General features: G+C 40.3%; 1 protein-coding gene across 1 annotated transcript in view; it reads left to right on the forward strand.

The window, feature by feature from the left end:
- The window catches only part of LOC137323598 (inactive dipeptidyl peptidase 10-like), a 685,713-nt gene that overhangs the window by 337,404 nt on the left and 323,605 nt on the right, over positions 1-24,704 (forward strand). The window lies entirely within an intron of this gene.

Consider the following 24,704-nt stretch of genomic DNA (forward strand, 5'->3'; position numbering starts at 1 on the left):
AACACAGAGGCATTGCCAATACAGTGAAAGGTAAATTTTGCAACCTCCTGGAATTGCATCGAAATCCACTAAACTGCATTAAACGTTTCCTGATCAAAGCCTGTGAACTATAAGCAGTTTAAGTGTGTATAACTGCATGTTTAAATGATAATAAATTACAGAGGTCTCAGAAAATGTAAATACCTAGAATTTATGCAAGGTTTTTCTGCTATCTCACTGTATATTCAGCGGAAGATTGATGGAATTGCTGGAGAAATGGGGTAAACAGTGAAAATTCTATCCCAAAGAATATTACTTTGTTTTCAGTGATATTAGATTGGTTTGTTTTTTTCTATAATTCAACTGCCCCTATTCCAATCAACTGTATTAGGACTAAAATTATATAAAAGGTCCAATCATCCAAGATAGTTGAGACTGATGTCATCTTACCAAAGGTGTTATTATTAAAGCTGATGGGCCAGAACTTGCACAGAGCGGCGAGACAAATTAACGAAGGTACTTGCTGCGGGTTCTGTGGTGTCGACTTGCTTGATTTTGAACTTTTAAAAAAAATTGTGCGCTATCAACTCAGCCTCTGAGCAGTGTAAGTTGACGCGCATGGAACAGTCTGTGAGGAGAAGACACTCCCACAAAATCGGTCAGGAAGAGAAGTCAGGCCCACAGATTCTGGTGTCATTGCTCAAGCAGGCAAGCAGGCGTCATTCATTTAAAGTTAGTTATTCTGTATGTCATTGTAAATAAAAAAACATTTTAATAAAAAGCCAAAGAAATAATTGAATTAAATTAAAGAGACAGAAGGGAAAAGTATTTTTTTTTATCGACCAAGAACTATTAAAATAAGGAGTAATATGCGACTCCACATTTTTAAAAGTTAATTTTTGCTTGTTTGGCAGTCATTAAGACTATCCGCGCTGTTAAAAGTGAGTTTAGACCTGGTAGTTTTAAGCGTACCTGTTTGGTGACGTAATTGGTTACTTTCCAGCTGGGCAGATGAGCAAGTTTACACTTTATCAATAATTTCCCTGATTGCAGCGTGCAACGGCCCTTTAATTGAAAGCTGTCATATCGCCCGCTCACAACCAGGAGCAAGTTCACGATTTCTGAGTTTTACTGCCCATGTGCAAACGTGGGAACTTGCTCCTTCAATTCACCACTAAAAACTGGCAGCGCTGTTGAGCTCCTCTGTTATTTCGGGTGGAGTGAGTTCTGCCCTAATATCATTGAAAGGATATTGAAGGCAGACTGTACTCATGGAAAAAGTGAGAGTGACCCCTTTAGGAATTCCATCAATCTCCTTCTTCTCCTCCACAAAAAAGTTATTTCTACAGTAAGGAGATTCCTAAATAAAACATTCTTCTGCCCCTATCCTATCCCATACCAAGTCCCACTCGGCCATCATTCCTATCCCTGGCGACATAAGAACACAAGAACATAAGAAATAGGAGCAGGAGTAGGTCATTCGACCCCTCGAGCCTGCTCCACCATTCAATAAGATCATAGATGATCTTCTACCTTATCTCCACTTTTCTGTCTGATCCCCATATCCCTTGATTCCCTTAGTGTCCAAAAATCTATCAATCTCAATCTTGAATATACTCAACGACTGAGCATCCACAGCCCTCTGGGATAGAGAATTCCAAAGATTCACCACCCTCTGAGTGAAGACATTTGTCCTCATCTCGGTCCTAAATGGCTGACCTCTTACCTTGAGACTATGACCCCTAGTTCTAGATTCTCCAGCCAGGAGAAACAGTCTCTCAGCATCTACCCTGTCAAGCCCTCTAAGAATTTTATAGGTTTCAATAAGATCACCACTCATTCTTCTAAAGTCCAGAGAATATAGACCCATTTTACTCATCTCTCCTTATAGGACAACCTTCTCATCCCAGGAATCAATCTGTTGTACCTTTGTTGTACCCCCTGTAAGGCATGTATATCCTTCCCTATGGAAGGAGATCAAAACTGTACACAGTACTCCAGGTATGGTCTCATAAAGCCCTATATAATTGCAGCAAGACTTCCTTACTCTTATACTCCAATCCCCTTGCAATAAAGGCTAACATACCACTTGCCTTCCTAATTGCTTGCTGTACCTGCATGTTAACTTTCTGTGATTCGTGTACAAGGACACCCAAATCCCTCTGAATACCAACATTTTTTAGTCTCTCACCTTTTAAAAAATATTCTGCTTTTCTATTCTTCCTGCCAAATTGGATAATTTCACATTACCCAACATTATACTCCATCTGCCACCTTCTTGCCCACTCACTTAACCTGTCTCTATCCCTTTGCAGCCTCTTTACGTGCTCCTCACAGCTTACTTTTCCACCTATCGTCAGCAAACTTGGACACATTACACTCGGTCCCTACATCTAAGTCATTGAAATAGATTGTAAACAGCTGAGGGCCAAGCTGACCCTTGCGGTACCCCACCAGTTATGGCCTGCCAACCCAAAATGACCCATTTATTCCGACTCTGTTTTCTGTCTGTCAACCATACCTCATACCTACGTAATTGGCTTTGTTTAAATTTAAGACCCTAGTTTTGGACTTAACTACATCACTCTCAAATTCAATATGAAATTATATCATATGATCACTCTGCCCCAGAGGATCCTTAACTATAACATTAACCCTGTTTCATTACACAATACTAGATCCAAAATAGCCTGTTCCCTAGTTGCATCCTCGACATATTGCTCTAGAAAACTGTCTTGAATGCTTTTTAGACAGCTGCTTCAAGGGGATAATTTAGTCTTTCTTATCTGGAAAAATCTAATAAAAATGCTGGTGGCCATGGTTAGTATCTGGAGACTGGAAAAGGTCTTAGCAACCTGAATGGATTCAGTGGTTTGCTTGTCATGTACTTTCTACGTATATGGATAGTAATTTCATTAAAAAAATATGTACCTTCTTTAAATACATGGGTTTCTCTGTATAAAATACCCTTTCCCAGCAAGTTCTGATGTAGTGAATTCATAGGAGTTTCAATAGAACATTCCTGTGGTGCATATACTCAATCTCTAGACTAGAAAATGCAGAACAAAGAAGAGTTTCTGCAGCCTCCAAGAAGAAAAAATTACATACTTCTGTTTTGAAAAGGGAATGCAAAAGCACTAGCACTGTATTAAGTCTTATTGAGTTAATCGCTTCATAAATCGATCAATTAAATGGTAAAAAAAAAGATTATGTTGGTATAATATTATGGGACTTTTACCTGTACGGCCTATAAGAATACTTTTTAATTTATGTTATGATATTGCTGTAAGGTTAAATTTAGTTTGCAGGGAGTTAACACCTAGGAAAAAATGGCATTTTATTGACTTACTGTTAACCAGCACACGTTAATCGATGGGTGGAGGTTTCAGTGTTTTGAAGTGTTAATTAGCTATCAAAAGATGGATGGGACAGTCATAAAAGCATTTACCCATCCAGGTTTCTGTAACTTTGAGACAATGGGGTTTATTGAATATTATTCGAAGCAGACTCTGTCCTTTTTCCTCCGCAGACAAACTGCAAAACGCCTTTCATGATGGCAACTTCCCTTTAAAAATAACTCTCTAGCATGTTGAACAGGTATTTGTTATTCTAAACACACTTGTAATACAAAAAGGTGGTGACTGCTGACACTGCAGGACTTGGTTATGAACTTTCCTAACAAGCTTTCTGTTGGTAATTAGAATGCTGGGTAGTAAAATGTCCACCAGCATTTCACTAAGTCACTCGTGTTCTGCTCGAGTGCTGTGTTGTTGTTTTGTGATTTGCAAGTTTACTAAGATGAGCTACGTGAAGGTAAAAGTAAAGTTCCTGTATAGCAAAATGCTTGTGTCTTCGCCGATGTATTGAAATAGCTTTCATTTTATTTTTTGCAATTTTTCCTTGTTATGTATCCATTATATTGCTTTCAAAGCAGTTCAATATTAGTTCTACAGCAGTTGGCATATTTTTTTAACTGAGTCTTTTACAAGCATTGCTAAACTTGAAATGGAAATCGGTCAGGTTCTATAGCGCATGGGTGATCTGCTCCACCAGTTTACAAGTCAAGTAGTATAGATTAAAATGACGGCCATTCATTCAGCACAATTAAAACTGTCATATATTCATTCTGTATTGTAGAATTGCAACATAATCACCCTTGTAGCTTGAGACACCGGAATCATGAAATGAGTTAAAATATGAATTATTATTTAAAATATGATTAGGCAGATTTCAACATGGATTTATGAAAGGGAAATCATGTTTGACAAATCTGTTAGAGTTTTTTGAGGATGTAACTAGCATGGTAGATAAAGGGGAACCAGTGGATGTAGTATATTTGGATTTTCAAAAGGCATTCGATAAGGTGCCACGTAAAAGGTTGTTACACAAGGTAAGGGCTCATGGGGTTGGGAGTAATATATTAGTATGGATACAGGATTGGTTAAAGGACAAAAAACAGAGAGTAGAGATAAATGGGGCATTCTCAGGTTGGCAGGCTGTAACTAGTGGGGTACCGCAAGGATCGGTGCTTGGACCTCAGCTATTTACAATCTATATTAATGACTTAGATGAAGGGACTGAGTGTAATGTATCCAAGTTTGCTGATGATACAAAGCTATGTGGGAAAGTAAGCTGTCAGAAGGACACAAAGAGTCTGCAAAGGGATATAGGCAGGTTAAGTGAGTGGGCAAGAAGGTGGCAGATGGAGTAAAATATGGGGAAATGTGAGGTTATTCACTTTGATAGGAAGAATAGAAAAACAGAATATTTTTTAAATGGTGAGAAACTATTAAATGTTGGTGTTCAGAGAGACTTGGGTGTCCTTGTACAAGAAACACAAAAAGTTAGTATGCAGGTACAGCAGGCAATTACGAAAGCAAATAGCATGTTAGCCTTTATTGCAAGGGGGTTGGAGTACAAGAGTAGGGAAGTCTTGCTACAGTTGTACAGGGCTTTAGTGAGACCTCACGTGGAGTACTGTTTTGGTTTCCTTATCTAAGGAAGGATATACTTGCTTTAGAGCTGGTGCAACGAAGGTTCACTAGATTAATTTCTGGAATGAGAGGGTCGTCCTATGAGGAGAAGTTGAGTAGAATGGGCCTATACTCTCGAGATTAGAAGAATGAGAGATGATCTGATTGAAACATATAAGATTATGAGGGGGCTTGACAGGGTATATGCTGAGAGATTGTTTCCCCTGGCTAGAGAGTCTAGAACTAAGGGGCATAGTCGCAGGATAAGGGGTCGGCCATTCATGACTGAGATGAGGAGAAATTTCCTCACTCAGAGGGTTATGAATCTTTGAAATTCTCTACCCCAGTGGGCTGTGGATGATTAGTTGTTGAGTATACTGAAGACTGAGAGTGATAGATTTTTGCACTCTAAGGGAATCAAGGGATATGGACATAGGGCGGGAAAGTGGAGTTGAGGTCGAAGATCAGCCATGATCTGACTGGATGGTGGAGCAGGCTTGAGGGGCCGTACGGCCTACTCCTGCTCCTATTTATTATGTTCTTATGTTAAGGCCACAAAGTGGGAGCGTGCTCTAAGACAACATATTCTCAGGTCAATTGCAGACTAATTGCTGCTGTTGAGCAAAGTTTGTCTCTACATTGGGAGCTTCTTGTATATCTTCCCTCCTCCCCTTGGGGAGCAACTAAGTTATTAAGATCAGAGAAAACCACAGAAAATTACTGTCTTTTTTATTTTTTTAAGTTATGATTTACTGCTATTATATAAATATGATATTCAACTCAATCAGGTGCACAGTTTTTCAAGTGTAACACTTACAAATGTAACTATGTTTTGGAGCTAAAATGAAGAGGGAAGGGGCTTGCTATGATTGACATGCACATGAAACAATTGAAGGTACCGAAGCATCTCCCAACAAATGGTCAGTACAGCCCAGCTAGATAATTCAAGCTCCAGCCAAGTTCTCCAAATTGAGCCTCAGGTGTGTAACATAGGAGAGTAGGCCTTTCCAAGGAAGTATTTTCCAGGGATTTACAAACAGCATAGGAAATTCTAAGTGAGAATAAGCACATCATCTAGAGCTGATTCATTTTTATGTGAGTTCATGTTATAAATGTTACTTTTTCTGTAAATTTCCATCAGTAGAAAATTGAACCAATTTCAAAAAAATGTTTTAGATGAGATTTGATTGATTGCAATACATTTCTCTTATTAGTAGACCTCATGGATTGATGATTCATTCTTTTGATGTATGCCTTAGAAAGTCTTGATTGGTAGTCTCTGTTGCCATTTTCCCATCAAAGTGACATTCAGTTATTCTATACTATGAGTTTTGCACTAAACTAGCATAAGAATCAGAATAAAAGATACATAAAATATATATCTGATGAAGTAATATTTGTAGAGAATGTTTCCAAATAAAGTTCACCGGCAATAGTTTTTAGTGTTAATGTCTGTTTTATATTATTTCACTTGCAAAGATGTTTAGGCTACATATTAGATATTAGTTTCAGTATATTCTTTTAATCTCATTATCTTTTTATAATAGAATTTAAGTATTTATTAATCAGCTTGTTTCACATAGTTACCCTTTATGATCATTTTTATCTTGCAACATCTAAAATACTGCACATTGTTTAAAGAAATATTAGAAGAAGCCTTCTCAATAACATAACTCTCACTGTAACATGTTTATTGTAACTCAGACTATTTTATGGATGAGTCTGCTGTACCATAAACATTTCTCTTTTTGATTCACTATTTGCATAATTACTACATCATTCCTTCTAAATGTATTGGGTTGGAAGAATTAGGTTATAGTTTTCAAAAACTTGATACAGTAATTAGCCCAAATACAATGAGCATTACATTAACCTATAATTAACTGTTGTAATTTTAAAATGCTTAAATGTTAGTGCCATCGTTCATCCAATGGTTTAGTCTTTGTTCTCAACACTAAATAACACATACATTGAAGATAGGAAGGCAACATGCAGTATTGTCCTAAAAAATGTATTCTGCAATTAAACTTCAAAAATTGTATCTGGAGTGCATTGGTTATTGAAACAATACTGATCAGGATATTGTGACTAAGAAATAAAGAACAAATTCATATTTATATATAGGTCCATGCACATCATTGGGACATTCTAAAGCGCTTAACAGCCGATTAAGTATTTTGGAAGTGTAATCATTGTTGTAATAGAGGTAAATTTGTGCACAGCAAGAGTCCACAAACAACAGTGACATAAATCACCAGACAATCTTTTTTTGTGATGTTAGTTGAAGGATAAATTTTGATCCAGGACACTGGAAGAATTCTCCTGCTCTTCTTCGAATAGTGCCATGGGATCTGATACATCCACCCGAGAGGGCAGATGGGGCCTCGGTTTAACATCTCATCCAAAAGATGGCATGTCCAAAAGTGCAGCACTCCATCAGTACTGCTCTGGAATGTCAACCTAGATGATGTGCTCAAGTCTCTGGAATGAGGCTTGAAGCTGCAATCTTCTGACTCAGGGGCTCAATATTATCATTGAGACAAGGCTGACACTAAATTAAAAAAAATGAAACTATGAATAAATTTCCACCTTCAGGAACTCATGAGATGAATAGATACTGGAAGTCTGTACACGTGTACCTATCGTTTCACAAGTAGCATTCTCAAGAAAGGGGGTGATTAAAAGAAATAGATGATTAGGTTTCAGATCAATCAGTACAGTGAGTGTAAACTTAAAGCACATTTCTCTTTATAAAATCAGTGTTATTGTTGAGAATTTAGCTCTGTACACAAAATTTACTAGAATAAGACAAAATGCAATCTTTCAAAAATAAGATTGCATATACTTTCCATTTAAATGTATACATTTTTGCTGAATTTAAAGATTATTTCTACTTCCACATTTTTAACTTTAACAACCAATACCCGATCAGTTTTAAATTCCTGTATGATTATACTGTCTACTTTTACAGCCCAGCAGTCAATAGTGTCCCAGCATATTTTTAGAACTAGCAATCATTCCCTGCACTCAGTTTGTGCCGGATATACCCTGAGAGGTTTTATTAATTAAGGAAAGACAAGAGAAACTAGGGATCTTTTTACTAGAAAAAATAAGGTTAAGAGAAGATCTAAGAGAGATGTTCAAAATTATGTAAGATTTTGATAAGATAAATAACAAACTAACTATTTCTACTGATTGGTGATTCAGTAACAAAAAGGCACAAATTTAAGATAATCACTAAATGAACAGAGAGAAAGGTTAAATGCAGAGGGTTTGCGTGAAATACCTTACCAGAAACAATGATATAAGCAGAAACTATAATAGCTTTTGAAAGGGAAGTAGATAAGTATTTGGAAAAAAATGTAAAATGTCGGAGGAAAGGCCAGGGGAATGGGACTAAGTGGATAGCTCTTTTCAGTGAGCCAGCACAGGCAGAATAAGCCGTTGTACTGTAAAATTCTATCATTCAATGACCAGTACATAATACAACCTAAAACCTAGAGTACTCTTCATTTTGTACTTAATGGTCTCAGCAATACTACCTTGTTTGCTTTCCCATTAGCAATCTCACACTGCTCGGGTACCTTTAATGAGCAATCAACTATAACCCCAGGTTTATTTTTCCTAACCTGTTTTACCAAGTATCCTACAATTTTATAGGCATTTCAGGCGTTTCCTAACTTCATGTGCTTGACACTGCACTTGTCCAAAATAACTCAATTTATTTAAATTGGCCTGCAGCCTATCAGTTTGCTAATCCATGAGCACATTTTATATAATTCATGAATTTAAGAATGATACAGTTTAAATAATCTTCTAAATCATGGGCAAAACTTTCAGCTATGGCAGGGGCATAAAATAGGCAGTAGCGGATTGGCCGCCCGTTATACACCCCACCTGATTTTCCCTGATTTTCCACTGACTTCTTGGGATTTATACCCAACGGCCAATCTGCTATCGCCCGTTTTGTGCCACCACTAAAGTTGGAAGTTTTTCCCAGCAAGTGAACAGCAATGGACCCAGTACAGAGTCCTGAGAATCTCCACTCATAACCGGGGCCCTAATCAGAATCACATAACATCCTTTTGCTTACGTGATTTTAACGAGCTATCTATCTACTGTTCTATAATTACTTGAAATATTTTTTTTTCTAATAGCCGATTATGAGGTACTTTATCAAAATGTATGAAATATTAATGTATACATCTGGACTATTATGATTCACCTGGGTAACTTCCACAAACAACACAATCAAGTTAGTGAGTCAAGACCTAGCATTCTTAAAGCCATGTTAGGTATCTCTAAATGATCGTATATCTCAATTCATATAATGCTTTCTAACAGCAATGAAAAGGTGTGGAAAATGAGTGGGGAAGGTAAAAATATATAGCTGTGCAAGGCTGATAGGGAAGGGGGATTGGATGGCTATAAAGCAAGAGTGAACGGATGGAAATCGATGGCAATAAAGGATAACTCAGAGTAGCGCTTTAAGGAATGAGAGGAGAACTGGTAGCAACATTTTGGGATGGGAGCCGAAGAAGATTACCAGGATTAATTAGGTGAGGGAGAGAGAGTGCCAGCATGAACTGTGGGCCGGAGCAGGGAGAGAGTGCAAGAAGAATACCAGTTTGAACTTGGTTGAAGGAAGCGGAGAATACCAGGTTGAATTGAGGGGAGAAGAAGGAGTGGAGTGATTGAACCTCTGTTAAAAAGCAGAGAATTGAATGGGGTACAGTGGAACTGAAAAGGGGATGCAGAGAGGGTAGAGTGCCTTCATGAACTGGTGTGGGAGAGTGAAAGTTGGGTCATCTTTTCTGGTAGTCTGTTGAAAATCCAAATGTCACTTTGTTTTTATCCTTTTATTTAAGACTAAAAATCTATCAATTATGAAGTGTATCCAAAATATTTAATTTTAAAATCAAAAATTCTAAATTTTACAAGACCCCTAACCCCCCCCCCCCCCAATCTTTAGAAATTCACCACATATTTTACCCCTTCAAAATTAATATTTCCCCCTTCAGGTTTTCATGTATTTATGGCCCTGAAATTCTAAGTTCCATGATTTGCCACTGGAGGGGCAGTGGGGCATAACTTCTGCCTGATCTATGACTCTGTCACTGAAATGCTGGGGTCAGCTCATAATATTACTGGATTGGACAAAGGCATGAGTCCCACCAGCAATTAGTGAGATTTGCCTGGGAGGCCCAGAAAATTTGTGGGCGGGATGGGGGTGGTGGAGTAAGTCATCCTGAGGGCACAGCTGCAGGATTTAAAGCTGGATTACTCTTTAAACACAACCAATATGCAGAAAAGTGAAGACATGGCTCCAATAGCACAAAGGAATACTAAAAAGGGCACAAGGGGCAATGCACAGTGATGAAACTAAGTGATTGTTCAGTTATGAAGTTCCAAAAACCTTATTTTTTTTGTTGATTGTAATATATTGCTGATGTTCATGCTTGTTTTGTTGGAAAATTAACATTGTAGTGGAACAGGAAAAGTCATTTGTAGAATTTAGACCCTTGCGAGACTTCTGATTTTAATGATGAATGGATTAATCTGTGGAGTTGTACATTTAAATTACATGGAGCATCCTGGTTATTACAGATGTTGTATAGCTATATGATCAAACATTACTGAAAGTCCCTCTGATTACTTTGTCTTGTAGCCTTCTCCCGGCAGCTGTCTGTGACCTTGATGTCACCTGCTCGTGTCCAAGTTCCTCTGGCTCAGCGAGTTCAGCTTCCATGAATAACAGCCATCTGCTGTTTGTGATTTCAACTAGTTATCTATCCAATGTCATAACTCTCCTTTAATACTGTGAGATCTATTTTTTTTTCAAATAGCTGTTTATAAAGCACTTTATCAAATACTTTTCGAAAGTCATTTTCATCTATCATTCTGGTCACAACCTCAAAGCACTGAGAGTAATGAGGCAGGACCTATGTTTCCTAAAACCATGCTAGCTATCTTTAATAACCATTGAACTCTCCAAGTGATCATATACTGCATGGTGTGTAACACATTGAAACCAATATGTTGAAACTAGCATCAAGAGGAGAATCTCTGTACAAATTATGATGGTGTGAATGTGTCACTAAAGAAGAAAAATGGATGTAATAGGCAATACTGTGATGCTCTTATTAACAGACATGTCCAATGCTGCAAATCTAACAATAAATACTCTGACTTCCAAAAAATGTACACTCTATGTTGGTCTTATTAATTTATAAAATGGGGGTTGTTGCCTGACACTCTAGAATTTTTTTCACCGTAGTCATTTATAGAAAGAGCAAGAACCCTTAAATTGTACTTCCTTCTGCCCATTTCACTCCATAAATGTAACCTTAAAATTAAACTAAAGCTAAAACTCTGGCCAAGTAACTCAACACAGGGTGATTTAGGGATTATATTGCAAGAATAACATTGCAGCTCATTGGTATTGTTCTCTATATCACTTAAATACTGGTAGTTTTTGTTGATTCTGACTAGACGTTTGATTGCATCAACCAGCAATTCCTGTTTAGCCCATTTCAAAAAATAGTTTTGGTTAAACATCATTGCTGTAATCTCTGATATCAGAAGAGATACTTTGGTTCAAAGGTTTGGGCCCCAATGCTGAAAGCATTTCTAGTGTGTTAATATAAGGTGCAAAGATTTGTCAATCGGACCACATTTTTCAAATGTATCATTATTTTGATATCTATGACAAAAATGCATAGTGTATTGGATGTAGGTGTGATGCCTACAAACTATTGGGCTCACGTTCTTGGCTGGAACTTGTGGGGAAGCAACTAGTAGAAGCCGTTTAATTCCTTACTGGCAGGAAGGGAAAACTAGAGGAAGTGTTAACCCTGGACTCTGTGTACTAAATATCACTGCCCAACCAAAACATAGGGCAAGCCTCCACTGAAAGGCCATTTTTGAGCAAATTAATTTGGCCTCCAATTTCCCTCCCTCCATTTGAGGAACCATTTGTCTCATGCTTGGCAACTCCACTTGATATTTTGGACTATATCAGTATCTTGCTTTTTGTAGTGAAAATCATCTCCATGATATTATTGTAATATTAATCGTACTACCTCTGCATGACTGTTAATTTATCTCACTGCCTCCTCAGACGGCAGCAATTAATATGCAACAGCAACAAATTAGCAATATGCAGTGCTATACTTCCTGTCTTCACTGACCGAGGGTATGGCTCAGACATTCTAATAATAAGCAGTCTCTTCAAGGGGTATGAAATGATCCAAATATATAAGATGAGAATTCACAGAAATGCTGGCTGTTTGTGAGACTTGTTTGCTTCCAGTGTGTATTTGAAGATTCTGAGGCACATGCACCACAGAGGAATAAGAAATAAAAACAGAAAATGCTGATGCAGCTCAGCAAGTCAGGCAGCATCTGTGGAGAAAGAAACAGAGTTAACGTTTTAGGTCAAAGACTTTGTGTCCGAACTGGAAGATGTTAAAAGAGTTAAAGTTTTTGAGCAAGTACAGACCCAGGGAAAGGGGGGAGGGAGGGGGAATGAGGAAAGAACAAAAGGGAAGGTCTGTGATAGGGTTGAGGGCACGAGTGATTAAATGACAAAAGGGTTGATGGTGCAAGGCAAGGAGGCTGATAATGGGACAGGTTAAGAAACAAAAGATTGATCAGGAGTAGCTGTAAATGGCAGCAGCAGAACCATTACCAGCACTAGCTGACCGAAAAAATGGGAGTAGTGGTTATGATCTGAAGTTATTGAAATCAATGTTGAGTCCGGAAGGTTGTAAAGTAATCGCCCAGTGATTGAACTATTATTAGAATACCTTTTCATGGCAATGATAGTCAGTTCCCATTTTCTTTCGATGGTTGTATTCTACGCTCAGTCGCACAACTGTCCTGATTGATTATTATCATGTATACATTGACAATTTCCTCCACTTTGAAATTTGGACAGCAGAGGTAATTTATGAGCCCATGATACCAGTGAGAAACTTCACCCGCCAGAAGCGTGTAACAGAAATTTGGGCATGGGCAGCTCGCAGCCTAATTTCCGATACATGCTGCCAGTAGATAAGGTTCATGTTAGCAGCACAAACTCATAAATGTTATTTACTCCTTATATCTTTTTCTTTCCTATTTCTGCTACTAGTTTTCATCCAGTTTACTCTAAATAGTTTATTTAAAAGGTTAGAGCATCTCTTTTTAGATTTCATTTGTGTTGGTTTCTCATTTGTTACTCATATTTCTCGTTCATTATTCCCAATTTTGCAAAAAATATAAAATTTTGTATAATATTTTGGGATACATTGAAATAAATTGGAAGTAAAATCGGGCAAGGTGTAAAACAGGTGTCAAAATCTGATCCTGTCAGTTCTTCACAGGAGAGGTTAGGTTAAAATTACCCATCAGTGGATTTGCATTAAAATACTACGGGGTGATGATGTGATCAGTGATAATTTTAATGAGGATGCAGTGGAATTTGAGGCTTGCAGCAGTTCCTGGATTATTATGTGATGGACTTAACCAGATTGATAAGTCATACTCAGACTGGACCTTAATTTAATGCTATTGTAGTAAAATACCTCAAACAGAAGACCAAAACCATGGTATTTGTTCTGATAGCAATAGCCATAATCCTGTTTGCTGTATCCCCCACCTGCTGCTGCTATTTACTCAACGTCTGGACTATATTCTTGTGCGCTGCTGGTTTCTCAGCTTTACCCATCAGTCTTTCACCATGATCTGCTACCCCTAACCACAGAGTTGCTTGGAACGGAGCAGTTCAAAGTGTTGCCCTAATGTGTTTATAGTTGGTGTCAACCATGGAAACCATCTTGTTGGTTGAATTTCCGCTATAGTGAATTGTATTGCAGTCGCATTATTTCAGCACAGCATGAATGATGGAAATGGAAAAACTGATTTCTGAAATGGATCTCTCAACGGTGTTCAATTTCCAAGTTTGATATGTTTCCTGATGCAGTAACTATTGTAATGCATGACATTGTATATGCACATGCACGTATTCACTGCATTAGTCAGAACAGTTTCAGTCATTGATTCAGACTACTTAATAAAGCTGAATGAGCCTGAGGGACGAGATGAGGTCTGATTAGACAGAAGAAAGTACTTAAGCCAGCCTATGTTGAAACCACACTCAAATAATACGCATGGGAGGAAAATGGCTGACTTAGTATTGATTCCAAGTGTGGGGGAAAAAAACAATAAGGAAGAATATTTTAAAATGGAAACGAACTAAATACTGCTAAGCAAGGAACTGCAACCAGTAATACATCTTAATTGACCGGAGTAGAATGCTGTGCAGGTTTAATATAGCTATACCAATTAAAATAATTGAGCTAATAAGATTGTTTGCATAAAACAGAGATTTGTGCTGTATTTGGCAATCTAATGATCTAAACAGCATATCGTAATGTTCAGTGAGCCTTCAGCAAGCATACTTAGAACTACGGTCCCTGTTACTTTTGACATTTTACACGTAGGTCCATTCTCATTCCTACAGGTAGTAAATTGTTGTTTGAGCTTTTGAAAATTTAAATTTTTTTTTTTAAATATGTCTTATTTTTCCTTTCTGTCTCTTTTCTCTCCCTCTCTTAATCCAATCTTTCTTCTCCTCTCTTTATTTCTCGTTCAGTACCTGATTTAACTCTAATTCACCCTCTATCCGTCTTCATCGTTCACCTGTTTCTTTCTCAAGCCTTAAATCTTATTGGTTAAGGAGATAGTCTGTTGGTCCCATCGTTCACCAAGGTCCCAGTTGCCCTTTTTATCAGCTCACACTTCCAGCATCTTATAGTGCAAAAACATTTCGAGTTGAAGGGTGAGGAAAAAAGCCTAGCTAATGGGGCCGCTGCAAGATGCCCCGCTCCAACAAAATCTGGGTCATTATACTTGTGACATAGCTATCCTAGCACAGGTCATCAAATGTTGACACTGATATGATATTTTTTAATGAATCAGCAATATTTAACTCCATTTTATATTGTGGTTACAATTTAAGCTCCTATTTAGAAAGCTTTAGCTTAATGATATAAAGCAGCTTTCTCTAGTTTATTTATATATGGTGCCAATTGTCTCCAAAAATTTTGAAAAACCAATATTTTAGACAATAAGTAACATTTTGTGAATATAGGTTTAAATATATTTTGTATCACTTGCTATTGTTTGTGATCACTCTATTGTGCAATATTATGTTAACTACAATAACGTTGGGGGAATTTTAAGCCCCCAGGATGGGCGGGGGGGGGTGGGGAAGAAGTGGTTAAAAATTCAAAAGTCAAACGCCTGACTCCAACCTGTCCACTTCCTGTTTTAACAGAGGCAGACTGGGGGGTGAGCGACTAACCTGCTCTCCAGAGGTGGGTCCTTAATTTAAATATTTAATGAGGCTGCGTCTCAGGTTTTTCAGGGCACAGGAAGCCCAGCAACTGAGGGAGGCAACAACAGCACGACTTGTGGTCCAGGACTTCCCACCCCCGGCCCACCAAGCAAATCCGCTTCCCTCCCCGCAATTGGCCGAGACCCATGCCCCTGCTCGGCCGAACCCTTCCACCCTTGATTGGCAGACACCCCCCCAACCCCTCATCTCCACTGAGATCAGATCTCTCCCCCCGGCCTCCAATCTCCCGAAGATCTCCGATCTCAAATTTCCTCCTGGCCTGCAAACAACCCCCAACTTCCAATCCCCTCCTGACCTCCGATCCATCCCCCTGACCTCCGATCACCCCCGACCGATTCCCCTGGACCTCTGATCCCCCCCTGCTCTGATCCCCCTCTCCCCTGACCTTCGATCCCTCCCCGATTTCCAATCCCCTCCCCTCAGCCTTTCCGATCTCCCCTAGACCTTTCCGTTCTCTCCCACCCTGCCTCCCTCTTCTCTTCCCGGCTGCGGCCTGGTACTGCAGGCCTTTTCACACGCCAGCCAGCCAGCCTCTCAATCTGGCAGGTTGTTGTGTGGGAAGCGTAGACAAAAAATTAGGTTTAATTTAAATGAGATTCTGCCGTTAAATTCAGCAGGACCTCCGGGTTACCCGCATTTTCCAACTGTTACGACCCCCCTTCTCCCCTGCCCCTGCTCCCTCCCCACCTCCCCGTAAATATTGGGACCATTATGTTTGCTGGTATGACTACTAAGTCCTGCTAGTTAGAATAAGATTTAACTCAAACTTGAGTGCAAATCTATATCTAGCTTGAAGACTCATGAAACTAAGCAGCAGATTTCAAAATAGAACCCAACCCCTGGATGCCCAATTTCCAAGTGACAAAGTTTGGTCAAAAGGGTCAGTTCTGCTTACCATTGTTTAAGGAAGAATCACAAATCTCTTTATTTCTCGTATCTTAAATGTCACTCCTGTTCGTATGATGTGCTTTTTTTTCATAAATATATGTGATTTTGTATTCAGTTCTGCTGACAGCTGTCATATAGTTTCCCTCCCCCCTTATCTGGAAAGCTTCTGATGTATGAAAGTACTTTAATGCATATCCTGCCATACCAGCTCAATATCAAAAGCAATTCATGGTTTATATCTGACAACAAAGGTACGAGTTCTTGTGCAACTATTTACCTGCATGATCAATCTGAATAGTATCAAAGCAAAACATCTACTATCATTCAAAGACAAACACAAATCTTGTGTCAGGGAAATTTAGATAGTCTCACAAGATTCCTCTCTCGGGCTACTTCTCTGCCCTCCTGCCCTCACTCAACCTCACCATACACATCGACTCTTCTGTCCAAATCCACAGTTAACCTCTTGAGCACTCCATTACTTGAGGCTTCGCCATCTTTGAGTTGATCACTGATGAGGCCATTTCTGACCATTTCCTCAGTTCCCTCACCATCCACGTATCTCTGCTTGCTTCCAAACTCTGTACCATCGGCTTCCTCCCATGGAGAAGAAAGAGAAATCTGCTTGACACCTGGGCCCCTCACCCCCACCACCTTTTGCATGTGGTGTGTGAGGAAGGAGTGACCAATGGTGGTCCTGATGGGGGTGGGAGGCTGGGAAAATCCCAGTCAGCGCAATTTCAGGCAGGATTACGAAGGAGAATTCCCCCAAATTTTGTACTGAGGCTTTATAATGCGTCGGTCAGACCACATTTGAGATTCTGAATGCAATTCTGATTGCCACATTTCAAAAGAGCTGAACTGCATTGGCAAAGATGTAGAGAGAGAAACAAGATTAAGGCAAAGAAATTGAGAATTGAGCGATAATTTAATTGGATATAAAATTGGACTGACTCAGTTACAAATGTGAAATCGTCCCCACTTGATTTTCTTCTATGTGCTCTACTCAAGGGATGCTTTACACTTAAGCGCTAAAGAGGAAAATCAGGCCCATTATTTTTAGCTAGATATGCTGGCCTAAAAAAAGATAATTGTGGCCAAAAGCTCTATAAAGAAATTGTTGGTGCAATTTATTGTTTTCCTATTCCAGATTGGTGGGTTTTTAAAAAAAAAGTGTGTGGCTTTATTGGATGGTTTTGTGGGGTTTGATTATTGCTGATTGGAGGCTTTCTGACTTGTCTAGTGAACAGGACTGATTTTTGGACTGACCATTGGAATGTCTGAGAAAATCAGTGACGTTAACTTAAAAGATAGTGCTTATTTGAGCCAGTCACTTTTTATTCCCATACGAATGCATGATACCTGCATTTGAGTTGTGGCATCTCTGGGTTGTGATGTTATAGGTGCATGGTAGATGCAAGACTTTTAAAATGAACTTCCTGGCCTCAATCTCCCCACCACCACTTCCCCTCCCCCCCCCCCCCCCCATACCCACAAGAAATTCAGATGGAGCAGATTGAAGTGCACTTTGCTGGACATGACCACATTTGTATATCCAAATTTGTGTCTTTAGTATTGTCCTGACATTCTCCATGATATGTCCAACCCTTGGCAGGAGTCAATGGCTAGAATTAAGGGTGGAAATCCAGGCACTGTTGCAGGGCTGAGAGTGAAGGGCAGGGGTTAAAACCCCTTGAACATTGTGAATTCAAAACCTTTTGGACCTTTGGACATTACAGGGTTAACTTTGCCCATTCAGACATTACATTTGGAGGTTATGGGCTATAAATTGGGCCACGTAGCATCTGTATTGTAGGTGCGATATGGCCTCCTAAGGTCCCAAAATGGCATCTGGAATGCGCACACACATTTCTAGTGTGACGTGCGCTGGACATCATCTTGGTAAAGGCGTTTGCCCACGCGCAGATAACGAACACCGGCAGCATGTAAAGTAGGGAGAATATGTGGTTGATCAGTGTGTAACGCTGATTTAAAGGGACAGATGCAATTTTGGAACTCAACGCTCCAGCCAACGCACTGTCGTAACCTTGTACAGCTGAACGGGTCGTAAACAGCGTGGAGGACCCCTCCCCCCCCACCACCCCACCAGCGCTATTTAACGGGATCATGCAGGAGTTACATGTTAGTTGCTGGATTATTGCTTCTGGCTGATGATGCATTTGTACCTCTTTTTGGAGATCTCCTATACTTGAATTCTAAGACTAGGGGACATCGCCTAAAAATTAGAGCCAGTTCTTGCAGGAGTGAAGTTAGGAAACGCTTCTACATGCAAAGGGTGGTAGAAGTTTGGAATGCTCTTCTGCAAATGGCAGTTGATGCTGGCTCAATCATTAATTTTAAATATGAGATTGATAGAATTGTGTTAACCAAAGGTATTCAGCGATATGGGGCTAAGGCCGGGTATAAGGAGTTAGGTCACAGATCAACCATGACCTTATTGAATGGCAGAACAGGCTTGAGGGGCTAAATGGCCTACTCCTGTTCCTATCTTCCTATGTTCCTATAATAAAGCTTCAATACTCTACAGGGAGTGGGCTGGTTAGCTGAAAGGCAACAGCAAGGGCACTGGCAGAGTGGCAGGGGTGGGATAGGAATGCTGTCATCCTGAGAGAGTAGCCATGATGTGGAGATGCCGGTGATGGACTGGGGTGGACAAATGTAAGGAATAAATAAGATTCCTTACATTTATCCTAAGAGAGGACAGCAGGTTCATGTTCCATGGAGCCACTGCCATATGCAGCCTCCTGTTATGCGCCACCTTCTCCTGCAAGAAAGCGAGATGTGCATCGGTGATTGTCCTGCAGGATGTTTGGGTGATGTGCCTGTCATGGTTGAATAGCTGCCAGTGTGTGTGACCTGTGAATTGTGAGTGAGCGGCTTACAACAGAGATAATGTGTGAGGATGAGAGGAAGCATGTGATTGGAAGAGTTGGATACTGATTGAAAGAGTTTGTTGGTATGTGAGTGATATGGGGTGTAGTGCGTGGAGCAGTGGATGCGGCTAGTGGTGCAGTTGGTAGGAGATGCCACTTGACAGTTGACCTCACTCACCTTGACCACTTATGTCAAAGCATTGAACTTCTTCCTGCACTGCGTCCATGTTCATGGTGCTATGCGCTTAGCATTGACTTCGTCCCCTACTGCCTCCCACTGCCTCTTGAGCATATGTCTGGAGGACTTCTTGCCCCTCGGCGGATATAGGATGCCCCTCCTTCTGTCTACCTCTTGCACCAAGGCCTCTAGTGTATCACCAAAGAACCTTGATGCAAGCTCTCTCGCAGGCCTGGTACAACTCAGATCAGCAGATTGGTGAGGTCTGGCGTGCAGATTGGAGGATGTGGGATTTTGTAGTGCGCAACCTTTATTCAATGTCTTAACATAACTCATCAGTTTGTAAACATAAGGATGGGACATGCATCTGTGTTTTATGTGTGCAATGTCTGATCTCCATTCAGACTCCTTGCGGACTTGTATCTGATATTTTGCAAATAAGAGGTGCAGGATGCCTTTAAGCGTTACTCGCATCGAATGTTACGTGCTGCCAGCATTTCAACAACCGGGCACAGATTAATCACGCACCGCGACCCGCCGCCCAGTTTCGGGGGTTATCCAATATAACCCCTTATAAGTTTAAAACTGTAAAGGCAGCAATGTGCAGAAACTTCAAAAAGCTTCGATTTTCAATAACAACTGATAAGAATGATAACAGAAGTTTTGAAAAGCTTTGAACAAGCCTTTGGTTCTCAAAATAACTTTGGTTCTCAAAACAACTGACATGGAAGAACAGTCCTGAGATGGTAAGAAATCCTTGGCAAAGCAACTAAAACCACTGCACCTAGGTTCACACGGACAAGAAGATATAGCAGGTTTCACACGATGAAAAGGTTGCACCTGGGTTGCACTTGAGTGGTCCAGCCAACCATCCATCATTAATGTGACGGTGGGTGAGTGGCCAAAATGGGTCTTCTCTTAACTCACACCCAAACTGGCAAAAACCATATAAAGATGGGACATTGTGGCAGCTTCTTTACTGCAGTCAGAGGAGCTTGACGAAGCTTTGCCTAGAGGAAGGACATCCAACAAGAAGAAGAAGAAACGTCAAGAGCTTCGAGAGAGTCGATCACTCTTCTCCCTTGATGCTGAAATCCTTGGTTTAAGGTTGTATGTATTGCTTGATGCTTGTGTGAATTGTTTAAATCATTAAATAATCACTTTGATTAATGAAATTACCACATACGTGTGACCTTCTTTGACTGACTTCTGCCCAAGTTCACAAATCACTGGAACATCTGTATCCCTCCAAAAAGAATAATAGCCACCAGCTACCAGGCCCTCTGACTACCTTCGAGCCTCCAAGCCTGAGGATCCACTGGGGACCACTTAAGATATCACTTACCTTTTTAGGTCTTCTGGCCTTGCTGCCTGCTCCTCTCCGATCCTGCAAACTGAGAATAGCTAGGCACAAGAGCTATTGTTAACATCTGGGCACCATAATTTTGGGCTCCTGCTTAAGAACATGAAGAAAATGAGGTGGAAGGTCTTGTTCAGCCCTTCCCCTTCATTTCCATAGTTGCCCCTTGCTTGCCTCTGCTTCAGATTCAAAGCACTCTGACCCCCTCAGGAACTCCCCAGAAAATCCCTGGACAACACACAGGAGAGATATCTGTCCTTTTTTCCTCACCTCTGCATCAGGCAACCGAATGCTTCCTACACATATAGGCTAGGAAAATCTACCCCAATAAATACAAAACAAATTACTGAAAAGACCACCATTGTTACATACATTGTGAATCCCATGTTGTCAGGATTCATTATGGCACTGCTCCTAGCCATTGTTAACATTGTCCTCCCCAGCACAACACTGACAGTATGAGATGCTGATTTAAAACAAAATCCAAATCGCATTATATAAAGTGACAGAATCTGGGAAGAGAATTAAAGGTTGTAATTTAATCACAGGTTTCCAATGACATAATCTGCAAGAGCACAACTTTCATGGTCAACTATATAATTATAACTTCTTGATTGAATCACAGCCTTGTAAGTTCCTCCTGAATAGCCATTATTTTATACATAACTCTGTTGGAATATTTATTATAAACAATCTTGGTATGCTTGAATAAGTCAAATAACACTGCACTGGGTCAAATAACATCATGGGGAGAATTTTAACCCCTGCCACCCTTGCTGGAAGACAGGTGGGGGGGTGTCAGTTAAAATAAGAGCAGTGACTTACCCCCCACTTGGTTTCCCGTTGCCTTCCTGCGAGATTGGATTTTAACCTGCTTGCAGGATACCTGCTGGAAGGCAGCAGGATCCTGTTTTGAATATGCAGATAGAATCATAGAAAATTTACAACACAGAAGAAGGCCATTCAACCCATCGTGTCCGTGCCGGCCGAAAATGAGCCATCCAGCCTAATCCCACTTTCCTGAATTTGGTCCATAGCCTTGTAGGTCATAGTACTTTGGGTGCACATCCAGGTACTTTTTAAATGAGTTAAGGGTTTCTGCCTCTACCACCCTTTCAGGCAGTGAGTTCCAGACCCCCATCACCCTCTGGGTGAAAACATTTTTCCTCAACTCCCCTCTAATCCTTCTACCAATCACTTTAATTCTATGCCCCCTGGTTATTGACCTCTCCGCTAAGGGAAATAGGTCCTTCCTATCCACTCTATCTAGGCCCCTCATAATTTTGTACACTTCTGCTCCAAAGAGAACAAACCCAGCCTATCCAATCTTTCCTCATAGCTAAAGTTCTCCAGTCCTGGCAACAATCCAGATCAGGCCCCGATAACATCATTGTGGCCTGACTACAATTTTAGCCCCTAAGTTCTGAGCGGGCGAGCAGTGGTGCCTTTCCTGTCAGACCAAATCTGCATCAAGGGCCAGAAGTGGCCCAGATAGTTAAGTTGATTTAATTTTTCTTTTAGGTTTCCTTGTGGGCCAGGAGCAGTATCAGTGCCCCTCCAGACCCCACAAGGAAGCCTTGTGCCGGCCAGTTAGTGGGTTTGGCCGGGAGGCAGACAAGGTACATATAAAGGAGGCCCAGCAATTAAAATCGGCCAGGCCTCGCACTGATGATGACATTCGGGTCCGTCACCCACTTTATAGCCCCCACCCTGCAATGGTCCTGTTAAAATCGACCCACAAATGTTTAGTCTGGAGATATCTTATCAACATTGAATGCTGCAATGTGAAATAGCACTCCATAAGCATCAATGCTAAACATGTTTGTATAACATATGCCTTACATTACTTCATGTGGTTACTGTATTTTTCTCTAAGGTTTGAAAGTGAGGTTTGAACAATATCCTTCAAAACTAACTAGAGGAGTGACAGATTATTTCTTTAGGAGGTTCGTGACCAATAATCTTGTTTCAAAAGATCTTAAGCCTTACCACGAATTCTAACAGAATGCATTATGTAAGGAACTGCAGTCAAGGTCTTGGCAATCCTGAACTCCATTAAATAGCTCTAAGGTATTGAGCTGCTCTCTAGAGTTCAATTTACAGCCCACAAGTTCTGCTTTAAGCTTGTCAAATGCTTACAATCTTCTGATCATCTCATTTAAATTCTGTTTTACTCAACCTTTTGAAACATTTTGTTTTTCCAAAGGGGACACAGTTTAGAGAGCAATCAAATTAATTTATTAGATGTGCCTACTTTCAACAATAAAAGATGAGATTGGAAATGTTAAGTAACTAATGTTTATATTGCTAAGTCTCAATTATATTTCTGTTAACAATATGCAACCTAGTTTTCTTCACCCCTGGCTCCTCCCCACCCCGGCCTCCGCCCTACCTGGGTGCTAGTCAGTGCACTCAGCCTGACTTAACCTGAACCCACTTGTATTCCTGAGTTCTGACTTTTACATCGGAAAGGCACTTCCCAGCACCGACCTAACCCCTGGCAAAGCCTGGCATCTGGAAGTAGGGAGGAAAGTCAACCGCTGCTGCAGGTTTGAGAGGCCTTACTGGCAGCTGTCGAAAAACAGCTGCCAAAAGGCATCTATCCCTGATCGTCATCTTCTTGCACCTGCAAAGGAAGGTACTTGTCTTCCACAATGCTCTAATGGTGCCACTCAGGCCCTGCCCAGATCCTCTGATCTGAGTGAGGCTGGATGCAAGGTCTACGGCCCATTTTGGTCATGTAAATGGAATTACCCCGTTTATGCCTGATGTGGGGATAACTGTTCTGCCCGCCGCCCCCACCCAAGATCCCCGGGAAATCACAGAGCAATGCAAAGAGGGTGGATACCTGGAATAATGGGTCTCCATCCTTTTTTCTTCTACTTTGTGCCCTCAGAGTGAACTTTCCCAAGCTCACAGCAGAAGAAAATCAGTCCCCATTTTAATGCATTTATTAATGATTTTACATGTTATCATTGGAGCGTACATTAGTTTGTGATTGTTTGTAGTACTTTACTCCGAGGGTTATTGGAGAATGGAATACTTTGTCACAAGGAGTGACTGAGGCAGAGACCATTGCATCTTTTAAGGGAAAAGTGGATAAATATTTGAAGCAGAGGAAGATACTAGGCTATGGGAAAAGAGTAGGGCAATGGGATTTGTTTTGGATTACTCCAACAAAGAGCCAACACAGACATAATAGGCTGAATGGCCGCTGCTTAGATGTCAGCCTTGGCTCAGTGGTAACAGTCTGACCTCTGTCTGAAGGCTGTGGGTTCATGTTCCAGCCAGAGACTTGAGCTTATAATCTAGGCTAGCACTTCTGTGCAGTACTGATGGAGTGCTGCACTGTTGGTAGTGCCATTTTTTGAATGAGGTGTTAAACAGAGACCACGTCTACTCTCTCAGATGGACATGAAAGATCCCATGGCATTATTGAGGGGAGTTCTCCTGGTATCATGGCCATTATTTATCCCTCAATCAACATCCAAAACAGATTGTCTGGTCATATCTCATTGCTGTTTGTGGGACCTTGTACTCAAATTGGCTGCTGCATTTTACAACAGTAACCACACTTCCAAAGTACTTTATTGGCTGTAAAGCATTTTGAGATGTCCTGAGGTCACGAAAGGCACTATATAAATGTAAGTTCCTTTTACTGTGTTGTAAGCGTCAATGACCCTATGGTTCTAGTAACAGAAGACAGATGTTGTGGCTACAGTGAGAGAAATAGAATTAAACTACAAAGATGTAAAAATGTCCTATGGAACATCCTGAATACAGATAATGGGAAAACATGGGATATTGTCAATGTGCAAGGTGAATATACAGCAGCAAACTAACAGAAGAAAAGTAGTTTAGCTTTTGCCTTTTTTAAGCTGTGTCAGATATGAATCTGTCCATGTCATACCATGATTATACTGCTTATGCAGTACTTACATTGAACACAGTAATGGAACATTGGGATTTTTCCAATGTTTAAGTGGAAGGTACATTAAAAAAAACGACCATGAAAATCAGCAGCAATGCC

Source organism: Heptranchias perlo, chromosome 7, assembly GCF_035084215.1.
Source record: "Heptranchias perlo isolate sHepPer1 chromosome 7, sHepPer1.hap1, whole genome shotgun sequence".
Classification (NCBI taxonomy): domain Eukaryota; kingdom Metazoa; phylum Chordata; class Chondrichthyes; order Hexanchiformes; family Hexanchidae; genus Heptranchias; species Heptranchias perlo.